General features: G+C 49.8%; 1 protein-coding gene across 2 annotated transcripts in view; it reads left to right on the top strand.

The window, feature by feature from the left end:
- Nucleotides 1-3,012: 3,012 nt before the first annotated feature.
- Nucleotides 3,013-6,000, top strand: part of WTAP (WT1 associated protein) — a 29,190-nt gene continuing 26,202 nt past the window's right edge. The window contains exon 1 of one of the 2 annotated variants that reach the window (XM_049801654.1): nt 3,013-3,248. The gene's annotated coding sequence lies outside the window, so the exon portion shown is untranslated. The remainder of the gene's footprint in view (nt 3,249-6,000) is intronic. The other variant, XM_049801653.1, reaches the window with a different exon arrangement.

Below are 6,000 nucleotides of genomic sequence, written 5' to 3'. Positions count from 1 at the left end.
TTCCTCCATCTCATGTCCTTACAAGTCAAGTCTTTACAAAGGAGCTGATTAGCCTTTCTTTAGTTCCTGCAACCTGGAATTGAGCAGGTAAGAACAATTACAAGCCTTCCAATTAATGGATAATTAAGAACTGTTTAATAGAACAGAAAAGAAGAAACTAATAATGATAATGATAACACCAATAAAATGACAGCAGTAATAATAAAAGGATTGGAATATACAAATGATGCACAGTGCAATTGCTCACCACCTGCTAGATCGAGGCCCAGTTAATCCCCAAGCGGTGATCTCCCCCTCCACCCCCGCCCCGTTCCTATACTAGATGTGACATCACATGGTATGGAATACCCCGTTGGCCAGTTTGGGTCAGTTGCCCTGGCTGTGTGCCTCCAGCCTTCTTGCTGGCTGGGCACCAGAAGCTGAAAAATCCTTGACTTTAGACTAAACATTACTTAGCAACAACTGAAAACATCAGTATTATCAACATTCTTCTCATACTGAACTCAAAACACAGCACTGCACCAGCTACCAGGAAGACAATTAACTCTATCCCAGCTGAAACCAGGACAGTTTGCTTTTTTACTGGTGCTTGGACAGATTGCTACATGTCCTCTCATCTGAGGACAAACGATGCTGTTGGGGGTTATGCTAGCACCTATAATTTGAAAAGCAAATTTACTCCTGTTATCATGCTGTAAACACAAACCAATGCAGGTGTCAACACATTTATTCCAGTAGCACCAAAAAGTCCTAGGTTAGTTCTCATTGCATTAGGTGATGTGCAAACAGAATAAAAGACCATTTCACTTAAATGTCCTCTTTCCAAAGGTATCATAGGACTGGTTAACAAATTGCTGCTCTTATTTTTGCAAACAAAAATTCTAAGTGTAGCCTGATAATACGCATGTTAATTTGAAGGGACAGAAGGAAGGCAGGCCAGAATATAAAACTCTCCAGACTGATTCTGCTTGTCTCTAGAGTCTCTGGCTGGCTACCTCTTGCTCAGCTAGCGCTTTTCCCACAAATATAATTCACACATGTAAAGATAAATTTAAACTAAGAGCTGACAAGGGGTAAAAACCGCAAGAATATTTTCTACATGCTCATGAGCACAAACAACAAGCACTGGTCTAAGGTTTATGGTCCCTCACCTTATAGTATATCTGAGCTAGACCTTTATCTGTACTATTAAAAAGACATAAGGGAGGCCTAGTACCTTAACATAACAAAAAATAGCCAAGCCCCAGGCAAATATTGGGATATCTTGTGTTTAAATTGCCACTGATATACAGACAATGTTAGGCAATTTATATACAGAATAGAAATACACAGAATAGAAGCAGCACAGTATATCTCTGCCATCTTTTACATGGAAAAAGTTTCAATTTGTTGTCCTGCTTGGCTGATGTGCATTTTTAGTATTGTAATGTTTACATTTGCGCACGGGGAAATCAAGTCAATCTGCTACATTAATGTACTTATTAAGGACTACTTTGGTATTTCAGTGCCTCTTCTATGCTGCCATAACCTGTGATGGCTTCATCTGTTAATTAGTATCTTGAATGCTTGAAACAAATACCTGCAAGGAGGAGGAAAGCAGAGGCAGGAGCAGGAAACCCTGAAGAGTAATCAAAGCTTATCTTTTTCAGTTTAGAAACGAGCTAAGACTTCAAAGGAAGTAATTCAAGCCCTCTGTCCTCGAGCTCACTAATCACACGATCCTTACCCTTTTATGGGTAACCATATCAAATCACTCGTAGCGTGGCTTGGTTTTCAAAATCCTTCAAGTTCTCACTGAAAAAATCTGTGTATTCATATATATATATATATGGATGTGGGGACAAGTACATAGGAATCTATTCTGTAGCGAATGTATTATTTCTGCTACCAGCGAGAGTCATGAGAGATTTCCAGAGCATCTTCGTCAGTGATGTAGTGAGTGACAATCAATTACAGCTGTGCAACCCAACTGACAGACTAACTTAGCCTACAGAAGCTTTATGACTTTGCTGGCAAGAGGGGAAAAGCATTTACTTGTCCTAATAGCATTGCTTGAGAAATCACAGATAGTAAGGATGGTAAATTTGATTTTAAAGTAGCAGCTCAGTGCTAGACTGCAATTAAGGGCAAACGCTATGCTCTATTACTGCCAAATGGTGAAACCGAAGCTTAATTTCTTCAGAAGCAGCTGGAATTTAACTCCCTTTCCTCTCATGGTTGACTGATGGCACCGACTCGCTCCGGCACCGCCGAGCTCGGTTCACCCGAGTGCAAACGTTCATTCCCCGGCCTGGCAGACGGGCAGGAAGCTCCAGAAGTCACGTCGAGAAGCCCGGCGCCCATCTTGCAGGCTATTAACTGCTGCGCGCAGTTTTCCCCTGCGAGGATGCCATCCTTTCCGTCAGCCTCCCGAGAAGGCGCCAAGCAGCTTTCCCAGGAGCCGCCCCCCCCCCCCCCCGCCGCCGCCGCCGCCGCCGCCGCCGCCGCCGCCGCCGCTGCTCCCCGTCAGCCGCTTTCACGGCCGAGGCGGAGGCGGCGCGGCCGCAGCGCAGCGCGCTCGCCCAGAGGGATTCCCGCTCCCGCCGGCAGGCGGCCGCGCAGCGCCCGTATCCTTCCGCCCGCCCCAGGATGCGCCGCGTCTCGCTGCCCGCCCCGCCCGTCTGCCTGCCTGTTTGACGGGCTTTAAATCGACGTTCAGACAACCCCAGGAAACGGCCGCACCGGCCAGGCAGGGGCACTCCGGCACCGGCCGGCCGGCCGGCCGGCGAGGCGGGCGAGGGGCGAGCTCGCCGGGGGCAGAGCTAGAAGCGGGCCGGGGCCGAGCCGCCCGCTGCCGGGCTGCCCCTGCCGTACCTCGCCCGTCGCCCCGCGGCGGCGGCTCCCGCCGGCCCGCGCTGGCTGCGCGCGCAGGCCCCCGCCCCTAACGTGGGGGGCGGCCCGTGGGCGGGACGGCCGGGCGCTCATTTCCTCCTTGGGCGCCATTTTGTAGCGCAGAGAATCCGCAAATAAAGAGCGGGCGGGAGCGGCGCGCTAAAGGGAAACCCGGGCGGGGGGGGGGGGGGCGCGGCGCGGCAGCGACGACGACGACGACGTCCCCGGCTCCGGAGCGGCGGTCCTCGTAGAGCTGGTTGCGGTCGCAGCGGTGGCGGCAGGCGCGAGCGGTGGCGGCGTTTCGCCCTCGATGTGACGGGTGCGGCCCAGGCAACTAGCGTGCTGGGAGAGCGAGGCCTCGGCACCGCGGGCGGGAGGTGAGTGGCCGCGCCAGCGCTCCTTCCCGCCGCCGAGCCCCCTCCCCTGGTACCGCCGTCTTCGCCCCTTCGCGGGAGGTAGCGGGGCCGGCGGGAGGGACCGGGCGCCTCGCGGTCCCGGGGCGCCAAACCCCGGCAGCGGCGGCTCCGTCCCTCACCTCCCGCGGGGGGGAGGAGCGGAAGCACTTAGAGCCATTTTGTGCGAGGCCCCGCGCCCGGCCTGGCTGCTCGGCTGGGATCCTCCTCCCTCACCCTTCGGCAGCCGCCACGCCTGGCCACGGCCGCCGCCACCCCCCCCCCCGCCCCCCTCCCGCCGCGGGCGCGGGAGACGCGTTTCTCTCTTGTTGAAGACGAGCGAGGGCGGCCCGGCGGAGCGGGCAGTGCCTGAGCTTGGCGGGGAGGGGGAAGGGTTGGGGGGGGGGGGGGCGGCGGCGGCAGCCGCGGGGTCTGTCAAACGCCTGCGGCGAGCCGGCCGGCCCGCGGCCTGCAGCTGCGCCTGGCCCGCTGCCGGCGGGGTCTCCGCGCAGGAGGCGGGGCTGCGCGGCGGGGCCTCGCCGGCCGCGGGGGAGTGTGTGTGCGGGGAGGGGGGGTTGGCCGCGGGACCCGGCTTCAGAGCGCCGTTGCTGAGGCGAGCGTGAAGTCTGCCCAGTCAGGGTGTTATTTTGAAGGTTTTTTTTTCATATTTCGAGAGCCTGGAGCCTGTGCCGGGGTTTTCCCCACGGAACTCTTTTTCATATCGTTAAAATACCTGGCGGTTACTTCAGGTGTAACTAGTAAAGCAGCATACCTGATATTATTTAATTACTTTGTTTCTTAGGGTTTCTTTAATCCTTAAATGCTGTGTTTTCCAGACATTGTAGCAAAAGGTATACAGACCACTGGAGTTCCAAAAATTAAAATGTACTTTACCCGTTTCGCCACCCTTCATGTTTAAAGTGCCATAAGATCCTAAAACATGATGAGATTACATAAAAAAATTCTTCCAGTGATCATAGCAATGTTATTTTAAATATGAAATATGGTTTTTATATTGCTCATTGCCAGGAGCAGATACGTGGAAGGAGTGGCACATAGCAGCCGTCGTTTCCCCAAAATCATGAAAGTGCCTAGTTAGGATAGTAGAGTTAAGCTGTTTGTCGTATAAATTGCAAAATATAATCGTGTTAATTCTAGTCAGTTATACAGGAACGTTGATTATGTTGATTCTTTCTATTGTAGAAAATAACACTTAATCATGCCCTTGCAAAATATTTCTCATCTGTGTAGAAGGGAGATCGTCTCTTTTAGAGGAGAGTGGAATGATGAGAAGCACCTCTTGCTGCACAGTACTTGAAAAGTTGCTGTGTTAAATTCAAAGGATGAACATTTCAGTTGTAATGTTATTGCCTGCCTGTAGCATACAAATTCATCTGTTAATGAACAGAAAGCTAAAGCAAATCACAGTGACAACTGATGCTCTTAAAGTGTCTGAAAAACACTGAGCACAATGGTAGAAATATATAGTAGTAATAAATTTGTAAGCTTTTCGTAGGTTACTGCAGGTGCCAAAAAAGCAGTTGCATGGGAGTAGTGAGGTGAAATTCACGCATACAGAAAGAGTGCTAGTGTTTATCTGTAGATGCGATCAATCTAGCTTTTCTAAAATAACCTGTAGAATATTTTTAGCTAGTGGGCTGGGTTTTTTTTAGTGTACAGTTCTATCACTACAAGTCTTACTGCCACCTACCATAACAGTAACTTCTGTAATGCAGTGGCCTGTAACCTCAGTCTTCGGCACTTTGGTGCTCTTGTCTGAAAGGAGGAGATGGCTTTGTAAATGGTGGTGTGCTGGGTGTAGAGGTTAGAGCTAGATAGGTTTGGTGCTGCTGTAGAGAACTGGGTGCTGGAACCTTGCACAAAGTCAGACGATAAGAGGTAGACTACCCTTAGATGGAGCATCAGCCTTTGATTTCTTTCAGTCATGATTGTGGCAGCAATTAAGTGTTTGTCATTGTTTTATGCTGCTGCAGGGTTCACAAGCCAAATCTTTGGGGAAACTCACCTTTTTTGGTATTTGTATGCTTCTGGTACTTTTCTGAGGAACACACAACATTGTGCACAGTTTAATCGGTGTTAGCTGTAGTTCTGTGGGATGTCTGAAAAGCATGTTTCTGTCTGTCAAGGACTTAAATCTTGCTGAGGTCTTCAAGACTTGCTTCCAAACACTGAAGGAGTTAAGATTCTAAAAATCTTTAGGAAAACTGTAGCGAGAGAGGTAGGCAACCTAAATACAGGGGTCATGAGCACTCCGCCTGTGATCTCAAGTTATTCTGTGTTATTTTGGATGACTGAGTTGGGCACCAGCAGTTTGTATTGATAGCCTCTTCGCTTGAATATATTTAAGGTATGTTTTCAGTATAACAGTCTCGGATAAGGAGCTGCATCCAGAAGTTAAAGCAAAATGCTTGAGTAACTTCTTGTGTGTGAGAGGGAAGGTGGTGGGGGTAGGCGGACTCAGGCTAGGGAACCCCTTAAGTGCCTCTGTGTTGCTAAGACTAGGAACAGGAAGCTGCCATTCATCAGTGAGATGCTTCTACTGAATGTTTTTGGAAAAATTTCTGTGGGTTCTAATGTCAGTTTTTATTTTATGAAAGGCTTAGAAGTTGTTTCATCTGTGCACTGTACTTGGTGTGGTGTTTTTTGGTAGGGTTTTTGGGGTAGTTGTTTTTTTTATTATTTTTATTTTTTAACCAGGGCCTTGTTCGGTGAAGTG

This window comes from Accipiter gentilis, chromosome 5 (assembly GCF_929443795.1).
Source record: "Accipiter gentilis chromosome 5, bAccGen1.1, whole genome shotgun sequence".
NCBI lineage: Eukaryota > Metazoa > Chordata > Aves > Accipitriformes > Accipitridae > Astur > Astur gentilis.
The sequence above is the reverse complement of the archived record's forward strand: the minus strand, read 5'-3'. Positions and strand labels throughout refer to the sequence as shown.